General features: G+C 35.9%; 1 protein-coding gene across 1 annotated transcript in view; it reads right to left on the reverse strand.

Annotated features, from left to right (window-relative positions):
- C15 (homeobox protein C15) overlaps positions 1 to 27,858 on the reverse strand; it is a 97,591-nt gene that overhangs the window by 67,928 nt on the left and 1,805 nt on the right. The window lies entirely within an intron of this gene.

Here is a 27,858-nt window from a genome sequence, read left to right on the forward strand (position 1 = left end):
TTCTGGTTTTCAGGTTTCGGTCACGCGATGCCTTTTTTCTCTGTTCCCGGTACCCGGTTATCTTCGGCCCCAGGCGCTCCGCTACGGACGCCTATCCTCTCCGTCCAATTTACTCTCTTTCAGCCCCGTGTCCCTTCTGCGTCGGTTTCTTCTTCGTACGATGTTCGCGCGTTTTCCCCCTCTCCCTCTCCCTCTCCCTCTCCCGCGGCTTCGCGATCGTTCTTTTTCGCGCGTCTCGTTCGCGAACTCGCGCAGTGCCTATTCCACCGGAAACTAATGGGGGTCGCGAACGTAACAATTTTTACCCTCTTAGCCACCCGGCCAGGGAAATATCGCGATCGAGACAAATTTCGAAAACAATTTTTCCGCGAACTTGCGCTAAGATCATTCCGGTAGACACCGAACGGGTTGTACGATTTTCACTCTTCGAGCTACGGGCAAGCAAAATATTGCAATCGAGATCAATTTTAATCATATTTTTTTCACCAACTTGCGCAACGACCATTTCACTAGACACTAAGGGAATCGTACAATTTTTACTCTTCAAGCTACGTGGAAGGAAAATGTAATCGAAAAGATTTAAGGAGATTGTGGATGTAACGATTTTTACTTTCTAACCTAGGAGGAAGGAAAATATTGCAATCTAGATAAATTTCGAAAATACTTGTTCCGCGGAAACGACACTATTTAAGATCTCCGGATCGTGTTTCGAGCATTAACTCATCCGCACACTTGCGCAGCTGGGTTTTCACTTTTTAATCTAAGAAATATATTGTAATTTAGGAAAATTTCAAACACTTGTCCCCGAAGTTGCACAGTGAGCATTCCGTCAGAAACTAATAAGAGTCACGAGCGTAACGATGTTTGCTTTCTAATCCACGAAGAAGGAAAGTATTGTAATCCAGACAAATTTTAAAAATATTTTCAAACGACTGTTCCGTAACGAATTTTACTTTAACACACAAGTAAGAAAAACATGACAATTCGGAAAAATTTCGAAAATATTTGTTCCGCGGAAACGACACTATTTAAGATCTCCCGATCGTGTTTCGATCATTAACTCATCCGCAAACTCGCGCAGCCTGTCTCATTAGAAACTAATATAGATCGCTGATGCAACGTCTACCTTCTAACCAACAACCTAATGAAAAATGAATTGTTTTTCAATTTTCCTCTAAACTATATGAAACGTAACATACATTTGACACCTATTCGACTATAAAGTGTGCAGAATTGTTGTACAACGTATCATACGGTGCAATCGCGTTGGATGACAATGCAAAATGCTATTTTAAAATCGCTAATTCGACGAATGTCAGGTTTAAAGGTATTTATCTGATCATTTAGAAAGATTTTTCATATAATGTCAAGCACGAAACGGAAACGTAGTTTTCACTCTTCCAACGGCCTATTGAATTATCTTACGAAAAGTTTATATGAATGTCATTGTACCTAATTGGGAGGACTCATCGCACGATAAATCGTCGCATCTGTGGCTCCTAGAAGACTCAATGGACGTATACCGTCGACTTTCCGTCTCGCGACACTTTAATCGATTTAGCGATACGTATGAGTCTGTATGGAGATGTGTACACTGGTCCAATTATTCCTAGACTTGTGAAAATAATTAGAATGGTACTCAACTGCTTCTCGACAAAAGAATCGTGCCACAATTCGATTTAGCGAAAGATATGAGTTTGTATTGAAACGCGTGCATTAACTCAATTGCTCCTAGACTCGTGAAAATAATTAAAATAGTACTCAACTGCTTCTCGACAAAATAGTCGTACTAAAGTTTGATTTAACGAAAGGTATGAATCTGTAATGAAACGCGTGTATTGATTCGATTGCTCCTAGACTCGTGAAAACAATTAGAATAGTACTCAACTGCTTCTCGACAAAAGAATCGTGCGACAATTCGATTTAGCGAAAGGTATGAGTCTGTATTGAAACACGTACATTAACTCAATTGCTCCTAGACTCGTGAAAATAATTAAAATAGTACTCAACTGCTTCTCGACAAAATAGTCGTACTAAAGTTTGATTTAACGAAAGGTATGAATCTGTAATGAAACGTGTGTATTGATTCGATTGCTCCTAGACTCGTGAAAACAATTAGAATAGTACTCAACTGCTTCTCGACAAAAGAATCGTGCGACAATTCGATTTAGCGTAAGGTATGAGTCTGTATTGAAACGCGTGCATTAACTCAATTGCTCCTAGACTCGTGAAAATAATTAGAATAGTACTCAAGTGCTTCTCGACAAAATAGTCGCGCGACAATTCGATTTAACGAAAGGTATGAGTTTGTATTGAAACGTGTGCATTAACTCAATTGCTTCTAGACTTGAAGCAAAGTGGTATTCAACTGCTTCTCGACGAAACAATCCCACGACGTAAATATCCACACATCCATCGATCAATGGATCCGTTCTACGAGATCGTATTGTTTTTGTTCGGAACAGGGCATAATAACATTATGCAGGTATCCACGCACGATCGACATTATCGGAACAATGATATTGCGTTCGTCGATGATATCGAGAAGCAACGGTTCACAAAGGCAACTCGATATTATTGAGATAATATTTGGAATTTTTCTCCCTACACGATATTCTTGGAAGATAATATATTATACAATACTACCTGTACACGTATCTATACATGTACATATTGACAAAGCTTCGATTATATAAAATACTTATCGATTGTTTCAACATGTTGCATCGATCCGCATACGATATCGCTCCTAAACGTATGCTTAACCTTTAGCGATACTGGTCATCGAATCGTATGTGTTTACATATCTATTTTCTCAAATTTTATTCACGATTCGTATAAAATCGATCACTTTTCGACGCGAACCAGCTCGCGTAAAATTAGTAGGAATTCGAATCGCCACTATCTATGTTTCAAATTTATTCAAAAGATACAGGATATTAAATTTCGCAATTTTCATCCATCTTGCCGAAAAACTGACCGTGAAAATGAATTTCCATCTCCGCAAATATCAACCGTACCGATTTTCAAGTTTTCGCGTTTTCATCGATGAGTGGCTATTGGTATTTAATGTTTCGTTGGCCCAAAATTTCGCGTTTGCTACGATATGTATACGAATTACGAAGTTTTGTTAATAACTCGACGCTTGGAAGTGCAACGAATGAAATTTTTCTTCCAACGATCTTTCACCGTATATGGGTTACTTGTTCACGGTAACGTCTTTTTTCTTGTCTCGGCAAATTAGCTCGCGAACGAGGGCCTCTCCTACTCGACCAGATTGTTCGGTCGAGGAGAAATCGTGGACGATGCACAACTAAAAAATTTCGTCGACGGAAAGTCGATGGTATGCGCCTAGCCTAATTGTCCAAGTCCTCTGTTGACCGAGTACCTTTTCGAACGCGAATGAAATGAAATGGACACCTGCCTTCCTCTTGGACGCGTCGTTTAATGAATCGTCGGAATCACGACAGGTTTTACGCCACGGCCAATGGGTTCCAAGAAGTGAGAAATCGAAACCGAGTTACGGCCGAATGGAAAGCTACTACTCGGTACCTATTACTCGCCAATTCCAGGAAAAAAGGTGTGAAATAGGAAAATCCCACGCGATTGCGTTGTCATCTCGATACGATAACAGAGATGGACAGAATTATTCCTATCTGAACGAAGCTTTCGAACAACCGAGGATAAATAACCCTTAACGTGTTATTCGTCCGATAAAAAATTATACGATCAAATTGTATTTCACGTTTGTTCGTTCGTTGAACGAATAATTGTCGATAAACGTTTAAATAATTGTACAAAGGTTTTAATCATTGTTTGAATGGGTATTTAGGAAAAAGACACATTGCTACGTTATTATGCCTTCTAAAAAATTGATACGTGCTTTTGTAAAAGAAATGATTTTTATACCCACTTTTGTAGCGCAAACAATAAATTACTTTCTCGTTATTGAATTATTATTTATTTTTCAAAGTTGAAGAAAGATTTATGTTACACCTCGGTTAACGAGCAACGAATTATTTTTAAATTTTTCTATACATTTTATAAAATGTAACATACGCCCTTCTTCTGGAATACACCTTCGTTTATTATTCGAATAAAATTCTGTCGATATTTACTGCGTAACCAACTGTAGCAATCGGAGCACAATCAATAAGGTAGGAGAGTAAATATTTTCACTAATGAATTATTTTGTTCGAGAAAAAGACAAATTTAAATCGAAGATCTACGACATCGATCCTGTAACATGTTATATTATCGGGAAATTTTATTACGAATATTTGTTTAGAAGTTTAGTAGTCACTTTTATGTTGAGATGTTTAAAATAACTTAACAATCAAACGTACGTCTACGTGTCAATATTTCTATATATACTAAAGTCAAGAGAAATTTGCGTATAGTCAACGTTCTCGTTACACAGGCAATTAAATTGGTAAAACGACCAAATTGGGCATTCGGAGTTTGAGAATAATAGTCGGCGAATGAAAATTGACACAAGTCGATCGAAGGAAATCGAAGTGACCAAATTTTACATAATCAATCATTTGTGCGACATTGTCTCGTGTTAATAGAGGAAAATAGACAGTTGAGTAAAGAAATATACAATTGGCTTAAAAGTGAACACGTATTGGACAAACTTCTAATATCGTTTTATTTTCGTCACGTTGTATTAATTTAAGAAACAAATCGAACGGATTCTTTTTTAACGAAATTTTAACTTCGATGCTTGACTGATTTAAATCTGTTCACGGAGTCTGCTATTAACTCGAATCTCAGTTTCGAACAAAATTGTAAATAATTTGTAGAAATGTTTACCTTTCAATACCTAACATTACTTGTTCCAAAGCTAAATCAACATTTCAGAATGAAAATATCGACCCAGTAAAATATCATGAGCGACTGAAGGTATCAAAAAATGTTTTTACGAATATTATTTGGCACGAGGTGGGTGGTAAAAAATTATTATATCTGAACCATGTAATATTCGTCTTCGTGCTGAACAATTTTTTAAGAGCGCATATTTAATACCATTTGTTCTTCGTGAAATATTCTACCGTATCGAGACAAAACAGACTCTCTGTACGTAATTAAGAAATTGATGAAATATCAATACAATAATCTTAATTTTCTCTCAAACAAAGGTCATGGTAAAAAATATAAACCTACACTTTTCTTATGTTAATAATACATACGATACCATATGCGCTATGTTTGAACGTTACAATAGTAACTTTATGTTTTTATCATATATATATATATATTATTGTACAATCGTTGCTCCGAAATTGAACGAAATGTTTATTTTACAAATGAATCACAAAATCTCTGAATTATATGCACGTTTTTCAAACGTCTTTACTGTTCGTATGTTGTTTGCACATTAATGTTATCTATTACGAGCGAACGCGATCGAAAAATACGTTCGCTCTCAACGAACAAAATGTGAAATACATGACATTTGCACATGCAACATCGAGAAGATACACTAAATGTAGCAAGCGTAAGAAATCATACAGGAGAAACTGGTCGAGCAACATTCGTAAAGTTGTATTCCAATGTACTTAAGGTGCCTTTTTCCAACGCCTTATCGCGACCATGGGTAAATTACACCAATATCAAATTTACAACGATTATATTAATATTTTAAATCAACGTACCTCCGTGAAGTATCATTTCAATAATCGGCCGATTCGAAGTAGGGGCATTAATTTTAAATTCGGATTGGAAGCCACATTGTCGTAAATTTCTTAGATAAAACTAACTCGAATGAAATCAAATCGAATAAATCGAATACAGTCGATATATTCTCCAATAATAATAAACTTGAGTAAATGTACGCGATAAGTTCGATAAATTACGTAAAATTGAATTTGTTCGATGAAATAAAAGTAACTGCCCGAATTATTGAATTACTCGGCACTCGAATCGGGTAAACCTCGTTTTGTCGAGTACCTTGTTTTAAATTTATGAATTATACTTGCAAATATTGAAAATATTCAAACTATTCGAACAGTGAGCATCCGAACAGCTGAACGAATCAAAATATTCGAGTAATCGACTCGATTAAAATGTTCAAACTCTCGAATAGTTTAACTCGAGTCTTCTTTCTTTGATCACTTGGACAACAGAGATAAATTTTTATCTGGATAAAAGTTTTCAATATCGAGTAAAAGAGTGAAAGACAACTTTTCATCCGTTACATGTCGAATAAAAATTGGAATTGAAACTCCAGAATGAAATATTCAACGTTGATCGAATAAAAATTTAAATAAAATGCTGTACGTAGATCTTATTCGTTGCTTTCGATTCGAATACAAATTTTGCACATCTACCTCGGATAGCTCCGCTGACTCGTGCTTGGCTTGCTGTATACAATCCGTTCCATTTATTGTTTTAAAATTTAATGAAAAAATAAAGTTCAAATGGTAATCGAACAATGACGTCGGAACATTTGCAATACTTTGCATGTCGGTACCGAGAGGAACAACCATGGATTGGCAAAAGTTTTCTTTCGGAAGATAAAACATACGTAGTCGACGCGAGGTTGGTGTTACATTTTCAGACAATTTGGGACTCAAACGTAACAGTTTAAGACAGATTTTTATGTCCGTGCAGGTGGCAGTGATTTTACCCTACGTGCCACTGTACCCCGAACTTGGTTCGGCATTTTGCTCGCGGGAAACAAATTGTTGCACCTTTTATGGCTGCGAGTTGGCCAACGCCGAAGGTGCAGTCACGCCTGACGTGGCTCAAAACAACGTCTTTCAAACCTCGAGAGCGAAGCATGCGATTTATCTCGCTCTGTTTGATCGACGAGGAACCCACATGAAGTGCAACACATCGATTTCAATGAAACCTCGTAGATAGATGGGGAACCAAAAAATATTGGATACGGAGTATTCTCGTTTCACGCTCTTGGGTTTGCGAAATATTTAATAGTGCATTTCGAACGATTCCAGATGAGAATTCGCACACTTCCTTTGCGGTGTAGGTAACAACGCTTGGCGAGTTTGTAGATATTTAAACTTCGGACACTGTCCAAAGTTTCATCGTTACGTAATACAACATCGAGATAATTAGTTCGTCGGATTATTTTACTTGGATGATTTGAATCGTGCAAATGGGACTGGGAATAGAAAACTCTTTGATGATCTTGGAAAGAAATTGTATTGTTTAACGTTGACTGCGGGATCGCGACAAATATTGTTGTTATTGTACTCTAATCTTGACTAGATTTTCTTCAAAATTGAACCGCGAATAAAAAACGTTTGCAAATGGGAAATGAATCCTTTCCGAATATACGATCGTACGATCTTCGTAAGTACCTTGTATATTAACATTCTATCGACTACTTATATGGGTAGTAATCGTCATTATACAGCAATGTTACTTGAAAGTTTTATCATCGCTTCTAAGTATTATACTTACATGCTCGTTTCTCGATTGCGAAAATTACTGTATTCGCGTCTCGTAGAAATATGGCGTTAACAACGCCTGTGGGAAAGGAATTACAAGAAATTAGAATTTACGAGAAGTATCGTAGAGGTAATTGCGTTGGGCTGGAAACTAATGAAATCTGAGATTAATATCTTTCGGTAAGGTGCTCGAATGACTAATTTCGTATCTATTTGGATACATCTAATATATCGTGGATGCGCAACTTCACACCGATACGTTTAAGTATAACGAATGGATCTTAGAAATGTGTCTTCGTGCAAATTATGACAGAGAAAATATCATTTTATATTTAAACAACGGATATATTACTTCGAGCAAAATAAAAAATGGTGTCGTACCTAGACAATACAACGGAAAAACTTTCCAACGTGAATAAATAAATAAATAAATTGAATAAATATTTGAATACACAATAAAAAGTTACACAAAAGATAAATCTATTTATATAATAAATTCATTTCATTTGTATGTCGAAAAGTTTTTCCGTAGTATTGCAGTATTTAGATAGGACACATTTATTATTAATATATATTTATTATTTCGTATAAAAAGAAGATACATATATTTGAGAAAATTGATCTTAAAATCGTTTGGAATTTCTTACGAATCTAAAAAACGCAATATTCTTTTATTTCACTTTTTACATATTTAAAAATAGCTACGAAGATATATTTAAAATTTTCTCCTTTTATTTTACTTTTTTTATTATTTTAGTCGCTAAACACGAGTTCGCTTGCTAATTCCAACGACTATATTTCCCCGAATGAGTTCGAACGCGAAAGTTAAGTGGTTAACGAATCTCCACGCTGTATTCTAAAGCTTTTACTGTTTCTTTTCAAATGTCAGCATGCAGATATTTTGCAAACTGATCTGACAACTAAATCTACCTTTTCTCTCTTTTGTCTTGCTTCTTTTCTTTCTTCCTTTCCTTTTATCGTTCATTGTTGCTCTCTAGTGTATATCCCTGTAATTTGCACAAATTTCACGATATCGTGTCAAATAATGAGCTTTCACCCGTTTAACGAATAAATGAATTAAACAAATATACATTGTATTCTTAGAAGTTCGCTAAACTCTTTGGAGTACAGTTAAAAATACCCACCGTGTTAATATCTCGATTATTCGACTTACAGTGAAAAATTAAAATAACTCGATATATGTTGCACAACAAAACCGTTAATATCCCTCCTCGTAACATTCAATTAATCTATTTTTTAGTTTCACTCGTTTCGTATCGTTCTACACGTTCGACAACTGTGCCTCGAAGAGTTAATTCGTTCATTTATTGCACCCTCTTTTCTATAACTTATTTCTATGCGAATATTATTTGCTTTTCAATTTCAATCTTCGGTGTTAATTTAATTCTTAGTATTGTCTATAATTTTCAGTTTCAGTTCTAGAGATCGGGGGTTAGACGGTATTAAAATCGCGGTTGCGTATAGTATTGCCGAGTCTCACCCTTTGTCTCGCCCTTTCTCTCACACTTCTCGTTATTTAATATCTTTCGTTTCGCTTTCGTCGTATTTTCTCTAACGTGTACCGATCCGTATTATTATTATCATTATCCAAATGTTGTACTCGCACGGTTCCTGTTTCCAAACGCTCGTGCGAAAGTCAGCTTATACGCGGTTGCCCGGAGGGTCGGTGGAGTTTTGACTTACAATTACAGAAACCGTCCTGTCAAATCGGCAAGATTGTTTCTCTGAACGTAAATTGCCTCGTGCGGCCGCTAACCAACCAATAGTTTGCCGGCTCCGTATAATCGCGGCGAGATTTTATAGAACAACTTTTACGATAATTGGCCCCGAACATTTTAGGCGCCTGAAATTTTCCACAACCGTGAACCTAATGTGAAATTAAGGGCTGAATCGCCAAGAACGAGAAACGAAGTGTGGTACGTTTAAAGAACACGCTTTCGGTGATAGCTTCTTTGTAACTGTTACGCGAATGGGAGCCAACCGACGAGTTAATTCGCTGCCCCGGGATTGCTTAGGTCACGTTCAAATCTTTTTGTACGCGTGTACCACGATTTCGTATAATAACATTGAAAAATAAGAATGCCAAGTTTTCTTATTTCACGTTTAACATATTTAAACGTGAGTACTTCATCGACCGAAACAACGAAAGGTATAACAAAAGGAGAAATAAGAAATTTAAAGCAGAAAGTTTTAAGTGTATCTTTTCTCGCGAATGTCTTGAAATATGTAAAACGTGAAATAAGAAAACATTAAGTTTGCTCTTTCAGTGAGAAATTGTTACCGTAATTCTTTTTCAGTGTTAATTGTTGATAAAGTGTCGCCTCAATGTCGCCCTTTGAGATCACGAAGCTCGTTTCTCTCATCGTGAAACAATTTAAAAAGTTTCAAAAATTTTTATTGCCCGCTATAGTAGTACACAGCTGGCTTTAAAAATTTATATTTCTTTTCAAAAAACTGCATTCTACAACACGTCTCAATTTCGTCGAAATAGTTTCCGAGCCAAATTTATTACAAGTATAATATAGTTCTAAAAGTACGTTACAACAAAATTATATGCGACGATTGGTACAATTACCATAGTTTATTTTCTGTAAGAAATCGAAGTGACTGATAATAAATGCTGGGCCCGTGAATGCAAGGTACAGGGTAAATACCTCGTTTGTCCAGTGCCGAGGTACTGATTTTAACCTGACCCCTAAGCTATCCCAGGCAACGAATTAATTAAGACGTCACGTTTCTGGACAAATCTGGGAACAAAGAATGTATATGAAAAAACCCGGTCCACGTTATTTCGCATTTTCATTTAAATGGACATCGATACGTCCTCCAGATGTTTTTATTCAACCCGAAGTAAATGCTCACGATATTTATGATTTTGCATTTTCGATTACGTTTCGACAGCCCTGTTGCTGGTATACGATCGAGACGCGTTCTCCTTATCGTTCCGTAGATTAAATATATGAATATTAATAGCTGTCCTTATGACGGTAACTCGATACCTACTGTTTGCTCGTTTGATTATAGAAAGAAAGCAAAATCTCCACAGTGTATTTAAGGTAGCCGATTATATGATTTACACGGTATGTAAATCAGATCAGCTTCGATAAAACGAAACAATTTTATAATTGATTTCTTTACCTTCTTTTGGCAAACAGAGGACACGCGAACTACCGTTAACGTAATTTCGATTTGTATCTCTATCGGGGCACTCGAAGCATTCGCTTTTAATTATAAAATGTTTGTAATACCTATCTCTGCCGGGAAAATACAGTTTCGATCGAAATTTCTGCTGGAAATTCGATGTATTCCGTCAGACATTGCGATAGATGTTTGTCGCAAAAATGAGATTTGTTAAAATTTAAGTTAAACGTTAAAATACGAATATTCCTGTAACAAAATTTTACTCTATATTTTTTATCGATTTCTGGATTATACGCTATTTAACGGTGCACGTGAATTGTAGAACACCTTGTGTAAAATACGAAGCTGCAAAAATTTTAGAACAATGAAATCCTTTGACTAAGTAAATGATCCTATAATTATTTCCAGCAGTGCACATTAACCGCTTTCTCTAGACACCTCGCTGATCATCGAATTAGTGTCATTACAACATAATTAACACTATTATTATATCAGATTATACTTTTCTTTATATTGCATTCATTGAACGTAATATTGTTTGTCAAGTTTTAAACAATTTACAGAAACTTCGAACTTAAAGTTTATATTTTAATTTTTATAACTTTTTATTAATAATGGCGATAAGTATCGAAGTATACATATTTATTACGTTCGACGCTTAAAGTTTAAATTACATTTTTCAAATAAATATCGGAAACACTCTTCTCTCATCTACATTAAAACTAAAACACCGAAAACAAGTTTGAACTTACGTTACGAATTTTTTAATGTTTTCAACAATTCGTTGATCATTTATTTCATTCTCCGAGCAATAATTAATAAAGTATGAATCAAGTCTGATATAGATCTTGAATTACGAGTTTGAAACGTTAATGTAATATTTTTGAGGAAATCGGTAACGATTTAAGCGAAATTGGTCATCGTTTTACCAAAATTGTTGTGAAAACAGTACACTCAACTTGCACTAAATCGAAGACAAACTGTGAAAACAATTCCACCGCTATTCGTTGCAAAACACGACCAATTACTCGTATATTCCATGAAATATGCGCCACGGGAATCACCATCCGGTAACTGAATTAAAATATATTCAAAAACCCGTTCCAATCCGGTATTCATAACGAATCGCGATCAATTAAACAACGTCGATCCTAAATAACTACCCGTTAAACTATTAAACGTTAATTGAAGGGTTCACTGCAATTTGGATACAGTATAGTCTCCCGTATTTGAACTAATAGAGAAACATATAAGATGTTCCCATAATAATCAATCACTCTTTCGATATTAAATTTCGTTTATTCAAATAGAAATGATGAAAATTGACAACTTTTTTTAAATATTTAAAGATCCTATGTCTTCGTGACAACTATATTATGTAAATAATCATATATTAAAATATTCGAATATAAGAAGTACTCTACTGTAATTGTAGATTTTTAAAATTATTATACAAAGCGTTGAAATAACTTTTTGTTCCGTTTTATAGTCGATGTAAAAGCTACGAAATTTGTACATACGCTTTCTAAGTCTAAAAATGAGTACTAGTTCATCTATTTTTAATTAATTTTGTGTTACCGCTTTAAAAATGAATTGTAAATGTAAGAAAATACTTGGTTCTAATCTAAGAAAGAAGAAACTAAAATAAAAGGTATAGGTTATTACAGAGCCAAAGGTTTAAGAACAAAAATCAATATAATTATATGGAAAAACTTAAAGTAGTTACTCTCTGTCGAATTATTCTTGTGCCTCAACATGTCCCAACACTTTTCGTGTTTCGTAGGTATTATACAACATATTGGAAATTGAAATGCAATTTTTGGCCAAAATTATTTACGTTCAAATTTCGAAGGTATTAATTTGTTTCTGAACTACATCCTAGCCCAACTAGGGCAGGAGGGGGAAGGGTTGACAAGAGGCAAATGAATTTATTCTCCTCCTCCCTGAATAAATTTTATTTTTCTCATTAATAATAAGTAATTTGGCTTTTTTTTGTTACCAGAAGCAATTCAAGCTATTATGTAAATTCTTATTTCTCCAATGTAATATTTAGTTGTTACTTATTCAACGTTTCAATCATAGTTCCAAAGACGTTCGAACAATTTTTAACTGAATCCAAATTTTAAAAATACGAAATAAAGTAAGGCCTTCCCAAATGAAAAAGTTCTCCACTTTTGATCTAAACCATTAACCGTTTACTAGAATCGAACAAATCTTAAAAAACATTTACAGACTTGTCTGTAAGTATATAGATATCACTTTGTGACTTTCGTTCCTCCACCAAATTATACCAAAGACGTACATATGTAATAGATTGTTCAATAAGTTTTGTCGTTCGATAAGAAATGGCGCTAGTAGATTCATTTTATTTTTCTAAAGATGATACTACTATCTGATGAACAATGTGTGAAGTTTCATGTAGATCTGTCGACTCATTCGTATATTTACAGTTGTTCAAAGTTGAAATGTCATAGTATTTTTTTACAATACAAAAAACAATATAACTTATTAAATATCCTAGTATATAACAAGAAGACTCGATACATGGTTTGATACATACTCGAAAAATATCGATACTTGATCGATACTTCTACAAATATATAGATCCTGATGTAGTACTTCTATTAAAATATCGATATACAAATGATACTAGATAAAAATGTTGATACCAATATTATAGTAACGAAGTAGAAATCAATATAATAATGTAACTTTTAACTGGTTTATAAGTATCTGAATAAAACGTCATAAAGTCTTAGATAGATACTTGTCTAGTTTCAACTTATTTATTAATATCTGACATTACATTACACACTCATACATATATATATATATATATATATATATATATATATATATATATTAATCTCTCGTCCATATATAATCCGTCTACGAGAAGAAAGCATAACGTGTTTACATGCTCATTTCGCGCGTAGTCGCTCAAACGATCGCAAGCAAGAATCACCATTGGCCGAAGACGTCGACAAAGATGAACAGCGATCGCAACGAGACCGAATGAAAAAAGAATACTGCGTCATTGGCGTAGCCTTCTAATCAAATGTGAGCTATTAAGAAACAGAATGATTTCGTTCCCATTTAAATACTATCACTAACTCGATAAGTTGCTCGTAATGAAAAAATGAATACAATTTAATATGCGTAGTAATCACTAATATTTTGAAAATTATCTAAAGCGAAAAGAACTAATCTATATTTATTAAAAATAATATAAATCTTATATTCATAAGATTAATAATATCGATCTTGAATAATATAATCGCTTATATTCATTTCTATCTAAATAAATTCTATATAATTACAATTTACAAAAAGGAAGTCCTACCAAAATTAAAACGAGCATAAGCTTTACATTTCCTTGCATTGGATATCATAAAAGTTATACTGGTTTCATTACCAGCATAAATTCTTTCTATGTAAATTGTAATTATATAGAGTTAATCTTGGTTTATTGAGAGTCTGTGCCGGTGCATTTTGCTACGAATTCGTTCTCACTCGAACCTGAGACCACCGCCGTCGGTCTTCGTCAACGTCTTCGATCAACGATGATTCCTGCTTGCGATCGCAGGAGCGGCAACGAACTATGAGCGGAGCGAGGATGTAAACAAGTTGTGCCTTCTTCTCGTGGACGGATAGTACATACCGTAGAATATTGTTAAAAACTACTCTTTCACTAATGTTATTATCTTATTTCTCTTTTCACACATTAATATAACAATCATTGAAAACACCCTTTCAACTGAAACGAAAGTTTCCATAATGCGCGAAAGCTTGTCAAAATGTTCGTTAGGTAAATATATAGATATCGATACATTCGTAACGTATCAAACGGGTTTTGACTCGATACAGTACCTCTTTGGAATAACATCGAGAAGTATCAGTACCGATTTGGAATAACATCGAGAAGTATCGGTACCTCTTTGGAATAACATCGAAAAGTATCAGTACCTCTTTGGAATAACATCGAGAAGTATCAGTACCTCTTTGGAATAACATCGAGAAGTATCAGTACCTCTTTGGAATAACATCGAGAAGTATCAGTACCTCTTTGGAATAACATCGAGAAGTATCAGTACCTCTTTGGAATAACATCGAGAAGTATCGGTACCTCTTTGGAATAACATCGAGAAGTATCAGTACCGATTTGGAATAACATCGAGAAGTATCAGTACCGATTTGGAATAATATCGAGAAGTATCAGTACCGATTTGGAATAATATCGAGAAGTATCAGTACCTCTTTGGAATAACATCGAGAAGTATCAGTACCTCTTTGGAATAACATCGAGAAGTATCAGTACCAATTTGGAATAACATCGAGAAGTATCAGTACCGAGACGTGATACCAAGTATTTAAAATTTCACCACGTATCGATAACTCTTATTGTATCGATATCGATCCCAATCACAGATGTAACTTTCGAGGAAATCGTGACGCGATGTTCGTATCGGTCACCCAGCTATCACCGGTGCGAGTAAAAGTTTGCCCATCTTCGGTATCTCCGTGTGCTCGATCCATTCTCATGGCAAAAATGACGATACCCAGTTATTGCAGCTGGCCCTTCGATCGTACAATTACGGTGTTCCGTTAGATCCTAATGCCGCGGCGATGATTCGCTGTTAAAGCCGCGCGGGAAGCAATCGCGGTGGTAAAATCTGGTTCCCACGTTTCGAGCAAACATCAGAAATCGGCGTCACTCGATACCCGCGATTACAGGGTTTCGTTACATTGTCCCGTTGCGTTTCGCCGGCCACTTCGAAGCACGCCTCGAAACGAAACACAATCGGCGAAACTCGTACGCACACGCGTGTCGGTACACACGAGTTATAAACCCGCGGAATGTAATGGCAGGTTTCATTGCGTGCACGAAAAAACTCAGACATCGTGAATTTCGAGCGAGTAGACGCCTAATTATGTATTTTGCACGTACCTATGTTTCAACGTTTATTCCCCGGCATTTTTCGCGTGCAGTCAGCCAGCCGGGCAATAACCCTTTGCACACTGGCGACGTTCTTATTATTCTCTGTTTCCCCGCGATCAACCGATTCGACGTTGTCAAAGGGGGGAAGGGCAACTTAACGCGAAGGCTCTCCTCCATCGACATGTGCAAATGAATACGGCGATTCTTACGGACGAACCGTTATTTCGTAATTGACGCCGCGAAATTGCTCGAATTTGCGTATTTGCACAATGCCGTAAGCGAGCCGGTAGCAACTGTAAAAATGAATCACACTTTTCTCACGATGGTTGTCACCGTATGATTTTCGAGTACCGTTCATCGTGGAACAGAGCTTCCGTGCGGTTAGTTTCTTTAAGTTTGGGCGTGATTTTAACTACAGGTACTCCCAAATAGGCTGCTATTAACTACAGGTACTCCCAAATACGTGAAACACGTTTTAACCTATGTTACAGGTTCAGGTATAGGTTTTAACCTGTTATGCATAGATTGAATTAACTTATGTTGTTCTATTCGTCCACCACAATTTTTTAGATTAAAAACTCTATTTCACTCGAATAAAAACCTTACTTAACATGATTTTATTTAGACTGCGTGCAACTCGAGAATTGTATAGAGTTTATTTAAGAAATTGTGGTAGACGAATAGATATAGATGTTAATTCAATTTACGCATAATAGGATAAAACGTATTTTACGTATTTAATCAGTTTCAAAGTCAGAATCACCGATTCTGATCTACTTAAATATGAATCTTGATTAACATACTTGTATTTAGGAAGCATGTAACTCGGAAATTATACAGTTTATGTAAAGATTGCGGTAGACGAAAGCAAATTTTCCAAAAGCTAGTTCAATCTACGCATAATAGATTAAAATTTATAATAAGATCGAAGTGATTATTCAAGAAAATATTAATTTTATATGTATACTTTCGTGCGAGTCTTTTAATAATAATACTTTCACGATAAAGACACTTTTTTAAATAAACTGTGCACAATAGTTTAACCGAATGCAACTTTAACTGACGTATAGTAATTAAGAATTACATTAAAGTAAATTACAATTGATTACTCTTCCGAATTAATTAAATATGTAATATATACACATTAGGGGTGAGGGGTTTTTGCGAGTAATTATATGTTTCTGTTATCTATACTGGATCACTTCACGAGTTCGCGTTCCTGTGTTCGAAAGAGCAGTCCAGGGATCTCGGATAGAAGAAACATTCTTTTCCTGTATTTTCTTAAAAATTAAAATTTCAAAAGCGTTACCCCGAATAGATCGTATGAAAATTTGAGAAAATGTAATTACCATTTTAACGCGTTAAATTTCAAAGTTCTACCATAAATTTAATCGATACACACGTATACGCATTCTCGTTTATCAATTTCTCTATTACTGCAATTTATCGTACATGCCCCTTATATCGTTTGAATATTAAACTAAACTCTAAACGTAAATATTTGATGACAAAAATAATTTCCAGTAATGAATAGTTTTGGTAAACGAACATGTCTGTTCCGTTTAGCGATCAAAGTCTAAGAGTAACCAAAGTTTAGGATTTCATACTTAGATCTTTACCAAATGTTGTACTTTCCCCACGTGTTGTTCAAATAGATATTCTTAAACTAAAACTCCCATCGTAAGTATCTAGTAGCCCAACAAAAGAACATTTATAACGACTAAGCTTCCAAGAGTGACCAAAGTTCAGGATTTTATAATTAAAACTTTGCCAATATTGTACTTTTCTCTCGTGTTATTAAAATAAGTATTCATAACCCATTCGACCTAAACCACGAGTCACATTTATAGTACACGGTGACCCCATCATCACCGGTCGATTTGAATCTCGCGCTATTTCTAAAATGTCGAACCGATTAATTTGAAATTTGACATACGTTATTTAGACAGATGGGAAATTAATCGTGAAAAAATACACGGTGAAAGAACACGTGCAAACTATTCAGACGTGTTACGAAAAATCGCGAAAAGATGATGATTTTTTCGACAAAATTATCCTCAGCGACGAGACGCATTTTTAGTTCGATGGCTGCGCAAATAAACAAAATTGTCGCATATGAGGTTCGGAAAATCCACGACAGGTTGAACAATTTCCAATTGACCAGTTTTTGGTCAAAAGGCGTGATTTTTCTTCGAAAATGATGATAACGAATTGGTTATTGTGAACGGGAAACGATATCGCGACACGTTGATTGACTATTTCTGGCATCAATTTGAAGGTCTTGACTTGACTGATATTTGGTTTCGGCAAGATGATACTCCTTACCACACAGCGAATGAAACAATGGCACTTTTGCAAACAAAATTTCCGCAACGCGTAATTTCTCGAAGAGGTGATGTCAATTGGCCACCAAGATCATACGATTTGACACCTCTGGACTTTTTTCTTCTAGGTCACGTCAGAGGTAAAGTTTATGCCGACAATCCAGAGACAATTCCAGAGCCGAAAGACAACATCGAACGCGTCATTGGTGAAATTGATTCGAGTTTGTGCGAAAACGTTGTGAAAAATTTTGAGAAAGATCGGTGATCTGTAAAAACTGCCGAGACGGCCATTTGGAAGATATTTTATTCCATTATTAACACCCAAGTTTGTACTTTTCAATAAAACAAAAATATCAAAATTACTAAATTACTTAAACCGTTTGAATTTTCTTCAAAATGTAAATGATTGAAACACCCTATACATAACAGGGACCAAAACGTGTTAGATTCGTAGTTGTCAATAATTTTAGGTCATAGTGTTTACGCTTATAATATTACTCTCATCTTGCGAACATCGAAGTAAAATGTTATCAAAAATCTCTGAATCCACGGTTCATCTACGCGAAATACCTAAACGCTAAATAGCTTGAACTAAAATTCGAATTTTGAGTACACGATACCGATAGTAACGATCGACTCTGAATTGTTCTTGTTATAAATTCAAATTATAATATAAAGTTTATCGTCATATGCAGAGATCTCGTATATACAGTAGAGTAACGAATTGTAAATACAAGAACATAAAGTCAAAATATATAAAGAAATTCCCAGTAATGATACTTAATATGCACAATAGTATCGCGTGTGTGTGTGCCCTTCTTGAGTCTCGGTTTGGAACTGAAAAACCAAAAGAGAAATAGTCAAACCTTTGACCCTGTAACGAAAGATCCTTCGGCACCGATACAATGGGAGTCCTTAAAACTAAGGTCAGCCATTGGCTAACAACATCTGACACGTCTGAACATTATTGTTGCATTCGTCCCAACAGTTGCGATAAGCAAACATTTAGTGACTAAGATTCTCAAAGTAACCAATATTCAAGATTTGGTAATCGAAAACTTCCCTCTCGCGTTGCTAAAATATTCTTAAATCAAGACTCGAATCTAGAGTATCTAATAATATAAACAATGTTCAACTTGGAATTATTCACACAAGCGAACACGGTCTATTTCGATTTTTCAATACTAAGATCCTCAAAGTGACCAATATTTAAAATTTGGTAATCGAAAACTTCCCTCTCGCGTTGCTAAAATATTCTTAAATCAAGACTCGAATCTAGAGTATCCAATAATACAAACAATGTTCAACTTGGAATTATTCACACAAGCGAAGACGGACTACTTCATCCAACGACCAAGTTTTCAATACTATGATCCTCAAAGTAACCAATATTTAAAATTTGGTAATCGAAAACTTCCCTCTCGCGTTGCTAAAACATTCTTAAATCAAGACTCGAATCTGGAGTATCTAACAACAAAAACAATGCCCAACTTGGAATCATTCTGACGATCGAACACGGTCTAGTTCGTTCGGTTACAGAGTTTCCAAGAGTGACCAAAAGTTCGGTTTTCGTTCGGTAATTCGAAGCTCCTCGGAAACGAAGCAAACGAAGAAAACGAGAAACCGGCGGAGGTACTCGCGAATTATTTTGCATACTCTCGTCGCTTCCAAATGCTACCTCTCTGCGGTCCGATACGAGCGAATTCATTAAGAAGATATCCCGTTCGAAGGAATTGCGGGCCGGTCGACATCACCGATCTCTACCCGAAGCGTCGCACGAATTCCGACAGTGTCTCCCGGTGCGCGATCATCCAAACTCAATCGTCGAGTTAACTAACATGTCTCATTAGCGGAAACGCTCGTTAGATAAAAGGCAACGGTTCATTGCACGGGACTGGTTCCGAGCCGCGATACTGTTTTAGCAAAGCCACGGGCGGATATCTGCGCGAAAAAGGGAGAAAAACGAAGAGAAGGTGGGGGGGGGAGTTTATCGAGCGAACGGAGGAACGTGAAGACTTCAACTTGTCCGCACGCCATTAAAATGTCACAGTGGCGATCGTGGCCACGAACGAACGTATACAGAGAGATAGACGCGCACAGGTACCAGGTACCGGGTGTATACACACGGCGCGCGTGTCTTCGACGGATTCGGTTCTAGCTGATCGTGACGACGGCACGGTTGAATAATTCCCGGCAATTCATAATTGATATCGTCTACGTGCGGCTGATTGTTAGCCACCGTCGTCGTCGTCGCGAACCGTCGTCTTAACGACGTCGTGCCACCTACGCTCTAACCGGGCATACGGTGGTCTAAAGATACACGATTCCAATTAGAGAAACTCATATTCCAATCAGCGACACGGATTCTGGAAACCTGTCTCTCCGCGAGCCACGTTCGCGTTTCGACGCGCGATCCTGTCCGCGGGAGCGCACCTTTCCACGATCTCTCAGAATCGCCTGGAACGGATTAATAATTGCCGACGATTCTCCTAATTGCGCGGGGATTACCCGGATCGGGTGTATCCATTGATAACAATTATCCGAAATAAATTGTGTACGTCGATAGAACGTAACAAGTGCAACTACGCGCGCATGTACGTGGCCCGATCCTATCGCGGGAACCAGAACGGACAGGTATTGCTCGATCGAGGTTATTCGGATATCGCGAGACGTTACCGGGTGTTGCTAGACCTCGTTGTCGTTAGGAAAAATTTAACACCGCCGATGGCTGTAACTTGAGACTTACACGGTGAATTACGCAAACACTGGCCGATCGAATTATTGCGAACATTTTCGAGCTACTGCTTATTCGAAGTTTGGTCAAGAACGATATTGAAAATGTACTCGATTCGTAGCAACGTCTTACAATTCAAGCTTTTACGATTGAAAAATCATTTTTAAGTCTATAATTATCTGAACGCGTTTCTACACGCTCTTGATATTTTTCCAACAATTTTCTTATATTTCTGAATCGTGATGCTACGTGGATACAAATTTCTCAAACGATCGTTGTTTATTGCGTATGGATACAAGAGTTTTATGTATATATATTTTTTCTTTTATTGTAAAAGCTTGAAAATAGTTGTAAGATGTTGTTACAAATATAACGATACATTTTTTTAAAGACTAAAGTATCGTTTCAAGGGCATTTTCAATTCCATTCTTGACGAAACTTCAAATAAGTAGTAATTTCAAAGTGTTCCTAATAATTTGATCATTCACTGTGTGTATATGGAAATGGTAAACGTTTCGCGGTGAAATAATATTTTCAAAAACGGTTTAACCCATTTGCATCGTACGAAAGAATGAAAAATATGTCCTTTTCGCCAAATTTTCTTTTTTCATTGAATCTAAGTATAAATATTTCGAAACGTAGTACAATCTTAATATTTCAATGATTTTCAAAGGACGAAAATAAAGAAAGAAGATCATATGTAGGTACATATACTTTTCTTGACTTCTTTTTCAATTAGAAAATATATTTGGTTTGTTAGATTCGTGTGTTTTAATAACAAATCAGGGGAATTCCCTAAATATGGAATGAAAAATTTTAAAAACGCAATTTAACTATGTTATCCTGTTCTCGATCATCACTCTTCACTCGCAATGTGAATGCGCGTATATATACGCTATAATGATCATAACCAAGAAAATTCTGCGCATATATACGCTATAATGATCATAGCCAGAAAAACTTCCGCGTATATATACGCTAATGATGCAAATGAGTTAAAGAGCATGTATATTTTTTCATCGTCTATCGAGTCATTTCGTAATGTCTTTGAAAATTTTTATAACGTATAAGGAGATAGGCATTGATTATAATTTACGCGTATTCCCAATTGTATCATTCTTCTTCCTTTAATACGTTTTTCGTTGCTCAAACGTACCTTTCTATCGAATTATTAAAAACTAAAAAAGGACAAAAGTATTCGTTCGTCCTACGATGTTCTTTATAATTATTGAGTTCGACACAGCTACACAAATGTCCAAAGAACACTAATCATCCACCCCATCCACTCCATTTTTTCGTATGATTTTTTCCTATCTCTAAATTTATTTACGTTCATTTCTTTCATAGAAATCGGTCGGTTTATTTCCAAAAACTTGTTCAATTTTAATGGATTGGACAATACGTTTCCACCGGTAAACATCGAACCAAATGTTCGTAATGTTAAATACGCGAAACTCTACGAAACGACTTGATAAATTCAATTCGTGAAATGAAACTAAAACAAAAACGTTAAACGTATACCTTCTCTTATTTTTTGCATTGATAAATACATCGCGTGTAGTAAATCTTGAAACTCGGTATACATGATCTAATGGTACAATTCTGGCAGTGAAATCCTCGTTTCTATTCCACTTTTCTTCCCAAGACTTCCAGAGAGTAAATCTTTGCGACATGTAAATAGACGATTTGAGAATGAATGAGATTCGGATTAGCAGATTAGCTTTCTACTTTAGAAAGAGAAATAAATAGAGAGAGAAAAAGAAAGAGAAAGAGAGAGCCAGAGGAAGAAAGATAAGGGAAGAGAAAGAAAGAGAGAAAACTTTATACGTAAAATAAAACGCCCGATATCCATGGAGAACTACAGTATACAAAGATATTTCGCCTCGTGTCTCTGGTAAAGAGTGAAAATAAACGAAGATGAGACCGATCAAACGGATGTATTGGATTGTAACGAGAAATGAGAATTCTTTTTTAATTTTCAATAATTTGATAAAACTGTACGTTCGAGCAACGAAAACAATATCGAAGAAAGAAAAATGATACAATTGGGAATAAATGTGAATTAAAATCAACGCATATCTCGAACTCGATTGTATTTTCCTCGAAAAAGACTTACTCCAACGAAAAATGCTCGAAGACGTTATGAAATGACCCGATAGATGATAAATAAAATATAGATGGATAAGCAGGATGGTAATATCACTTTGTAAATTTAACATCGCTGTTTCTATTTCCAACTATTTGTACTCGGTTTGTATCATATTCTACTCGGTTGCCAAGATTACTGTCTACAAGTATATCTAAGGGTTCCGGTAGCGCTGACATTTACAAAGGGATAATTCTTTAGCACTGAAGATACATCCACAAACGGAAACAAAATACGAGAAAGATGGAAAAGAATCGTGTTTACCGCTCGAGCTGAACGATGCTAGCTTCATTAGCAACCGAAACAATTTGTTGCCACGGAAATAAGATACCCGGTAAAACCATAGAAGGATTTTAATGTCGAAGAATACTATAGTCGAGGGATAGTCTATGTATGTGATCATTTTTGTAACATAGCTATCGCAAACACATGGAATCCTCAAATATTGAAACAAATTGTCCGTTATAATCATTTTCATTCGAATAAACGAAATTTAATATCGAAAAAATGATCATTCTATTATACAAACACCTTGACTCCCTATGAGTTTGGATATAGAAGACTCTACTGTATTTTCAAAGTTACCAGCAATAATGTTATCGTCTGCATACAAACAAAATAATACTCGTATTGTACTGGCATTTACTCGTTTGTAAATACGTATTTTAATTAATTGTACGGAAGCTGAACGAACCTGGTGTGTAATATCTTTTCGAGTTGATCGATCTCTCGACATGCGAATTCAGTCTTTTCTCTCCCTATTTATCACTTTTTGCTTCTAAAACTGAAACCGATTCTCTAAACGACAATACTTTCCGAGACGAAGAAACTATGAAGGAACTGTACCACACTGTTAGATTTCATAGAATATACATGTCTAAGGATCGATCCAAGTGCAGTTCAAAGCGAATACTTTAATCGTGATGTGTATTTTGTTACAAAGACGAAACATTTTTACAGTAGTTTTATTCGTTAAAATATTTTCCTTATTTCTTTGTTATTATTTCTTAGCGTTCTTTTGTACAAAGGAAAGTATCTTTTGGAACATTATTCTCGAGCACTTGGACTCTGGATAAAAAAATCGGTCATAAACGAAACACAAAATATAAAATTATACGAAACGCAGAAATGGAATTATTTACCGTTTAAAAGACACTGGAAAATCTAATGTCGAAAGACAAGTGACATTGAAAAATAAAATGACTATCGGTTCATTTTTTCAAACATTTCTTAAAGAACAGGTTCGACCTGCCATTGACAATGCACCTGAATCGACGCGCATTTTAATTGGTAATTACAAGCAATTTAATTGGTAAGCAAATACTTCTATTTCGTCAATCCACCGATAATCCTCCGATTATAAGCGAACCAAAGATAATACAAGTTCGCGTTCGACCGAATTAACCGCTGCTACAGAATGGAAGTTTAGTGAATGTCGTAAAAGATTACCCTCTTCTATTCTCTCTGGCGTCATCGAAGCGTAATTCGCCGCACTGATACCGCGATGAACTACATTCAGACTCTACCGGTTGCCAAGATGACGTGGGAATCGTTATTGCACGCATTAAGGACACCATTATTTTTTTTGTTCACGATCGCCGAGAAATAACCACAACTCACTCCGAACAAAGTCGTTTCTCGTCCGCGTCTAGGTATGACTCACGTAACCGTAGAATAATAATGCGATTGTTACAATCAGAAAATGCGGTTGATGAACAAGAATCAAGGTCCAGAGTGGAATCGCGTTTTGCGGGAGAGAAAATGACATTCCCCGCGTTTACCCGATTTGCGATAATGTCCACAATTTCGTTTCTACTTCAACGTCGAAATTTAATAACAACGATCGTTGTTACAAGGATACTTTGTCAACTAGCAATGCTAATGTACCGCAAATTAAATCGGGAATTGAAAAAGCAACGTTGCGAGAACGTTAAGAGCATCGTTCCAGTCGAAAATTAAACGAGTCCTAATATTTTAACGCGAATCACTGTATTCCGTTCGGTGACATTTATAAATCGTGTCGAGGTTCGATCCTGTCCAAATCCAGAGACGGGCAAAATTTTATTCGAATAAAAGACGACGAATAAAACTAACGTAGGTATAGCGATTTATTCGCAACGCTCGTTCGATTGAACGGTTAAAGTTTCATTCGTTCGTTATGAAATAGTTAATTCTGTAATTAAAATTCTAATTTTTATTCATCTAGTAGCGGATAAAACGTCGTTTACTTTTATTCGTTGCTCGAAAATTGTATCCAGATAAAACTGTTCGAATCGTTAAAATAAAATTATATTGATCAAAGTACAAGGAAAATAAACTTTATTTGACTCGTTAATAGTAATTTGCGGTACGGTGTTCCTATTTCTTGTACCAGAAGTAATTTGATCTAACATGCAAATCCTTATTTCTCGAATTTAATATTTATTTATTATTCGTTCGACGTTTCGGCAGTAGTTGTAAAGACGTTTGATCATTTTTTCTACAAAATTGAATTCTCCTTTTAAATATCTAAATCGTTAAGCTCCACAAATGTATTCAAAACCATCGAGCGCGTTTCCTTCGTTTAAGGGACTTCGACTTTCCCTCTGTCGGATTAATTGACGCGAACTGATAATGCACGTAACGTGTTAAGGCGTGACTTGCGACACAAATGCTAAATAGTCGATAACAGAAATTGTTTTTTTTGTGATGTGTAATTGGATCCCTTTTCAATAAAAATGTTTAATTACAAGTCGTACACTTTAGAGGAGCACTGAATCTCTAGTAGTTTGCTTCGCGTTTTTGTCACTTGTTTGTACCCTAACGATGACTCCATTAAGCACAAGATCAATTTTTCAGAAAATATGAAACAACCGGACAAACTGGTGAACAAACTGATCGGTGATTTGTGTAATCTGTACATTGCAAAATGACAAAAAAAATGCATACGGTTGTTGCCAATAATATTCTAGCTTGGATCACTCGGTAAATGATAAGAACGATGAAATTTTACAAGGTGAAATAACGAAACTATGCAATTGTAAAAGAAATCGGATATTAAACGCAACATTTGGCATTCAATTTTATCTAATATTCTTCCATCTGTATTTTACACCAGATATTTCGGGCAACAACTGAGTCTTGGGAGCAAAAATGTGATATTTCGAAAAATGTTGATTTATCGAATCACGAGAAGAAAATTCGTAAACAACTTGTCATTATTATCGTTCGCGTTACCATTATTTATGATAAACCGATTCAAATGCAGGAAATAGATTGTGGTCCAAACTAGACAGCGTTACCAGATAACTAGAAACGCATAACTCAGTCTTAATACCAGATTGGAATTTTAAAGCGACAGTATCTTGTATCCGAACAAATGAACTTTTCAAGGAAACGGTGTAACGATTTATATTACTCACTGCAAACTAGCTACGAAACGATCGATCCGTTGTTTAAATATTTGACCGTTAAACTAATGCAACGTTGGCATCAACTGTGCATAATGACCAGCGGAACGAGTTGACTAGTTTCGTCGTCTATTTACCAAACAATCCGTGCGGCCAATCGAACGAGATAAATTTTCCCTAAATCTCGGATCGCAATAGTGATTCGACATTGGCGACACGGCGGTCCAATTAAGGTAATTCTCTCCTATTAAAGCAGTTTTGCGTTTCCATTGAAAAGCAGTTATACGTACGAGTATCGTATACACTCAACCCTCTATAACACGGTACACACCTCGTACACTCCACTCCTTATAATACAATTAATTCGTCCTATGTTGTATCACAACCCAAACGATGAAAGCATTCGTGCTATACGAAGGTTGTCCAAGTTGATCGAGCTGTGCTACACAAAAACCATCTTATAGGAATATCGTGTTGTAGACGTGCTGTCTAAATTTTTGCACTATGATTTTTAAAGTGTCGAAACCGTGTTTTTAGAGTACCACGTTACAAGAGAGTTGAATCTATACAAATTTTCAATGGTGTACTAGAACCTTTCACATCCGATACATATAATTATTTACGTAATACAGCCGATACAAAGACGTGGGAACCATAAATATTAAAAAAAAAAAAAGCTGTCAATTTTCTTCGTTTCTATTTAAATAAAGTTTAAAATTGGAAGAGTGACTGTTCTATCATACGAAGGCCTTATATGTCTCTCTATTAGTTCGGACACGGGAAGCTCTGCTGTAGTTAGAATAACCTGAACAGGTTTCGTGTCGTGTTGCTCGACGCATCGTGAACTCGCGTTAAATTTGTTACGGTAAATTTCACGGGTAAATAGACCAAGGAGAAATTTTTTTTTGCCCTTTGATTGCTCCGTAAAGTAATAAGTATCAACACGTGTAACTCGGTCGGCATTAGGAGATAGAGTCTCTCGAATATCGAGAGAGACCCAGGTTACTTACCTTTTTGGGAGTCCCTCCGTTCAGAAGCCTCTAATATTAAATAAAAATTCATGTTTTGTATCAAGAACGGTATTATCGTGCTTCGTCCTGGATCTGCCGATGGAACTCGTCAATAAGGCTTATCGAACAGATCCTGCCTTAGACTTGACGCTATTAATCGTTTGAGCGGTTTCCAATTATTCGATAGTTTATAGCGTCGCGTCTAAGGTAGGCTCTACCGGATAAGCCTTACCGATGAGCTCAGCCAATGGATCGGGGACGAAATGCAGGAATATTGATCATCGTACCAAGATTCTATTAATAGGACCGAATCGTGAACCGACTACAAGAGCATACGAATTTCTGAACTGTTTCTTTCGTTGCTAACCCAAGATGTATATAAGTATGGATTAAGAGATACAGATTTATAAAGGATCTATCAATTTTTCCCAGAGCGTTACACGACGTACTTTCTACGTGATATAATCAACTTTTGTTTCTTTCAACAGTTGGCAAACTTTCTATTCTTACCGATCCAATGTTATAAATTCCGCTATTTTATGCTTATATTTTTCTACTTACTATCGATACACACAACTTCCTACAACACGGTCAATTCGTCGCGTGTTGTATCGTTCCTAGACAGTGCGATGAAAACATTCGTACTATACGAGAATTATCCAAGTTGATAAAACCGTATTGTATGGAAACCGTACCACGGGAGGACTGTCGCAATTTTTGCATCGTATTGTATCGAAAT

The sequence above is a fragment of the Ptiloglossa arizonensis genome, chromosome 10, assembly GCF_051014685.1.
Source record: "Ptiloglossa arizonensis isolate GNS036 chromosome 10, iyPtiAriz1_principal, whole genome shotgun sequence".
Lineage (NCBI taxonomy): Eukaryota > Metazoa > Arthropoda > Insecta > Hymenoptera > Colletidae > Ptiloglossa > Ptiloglossa arizonensis.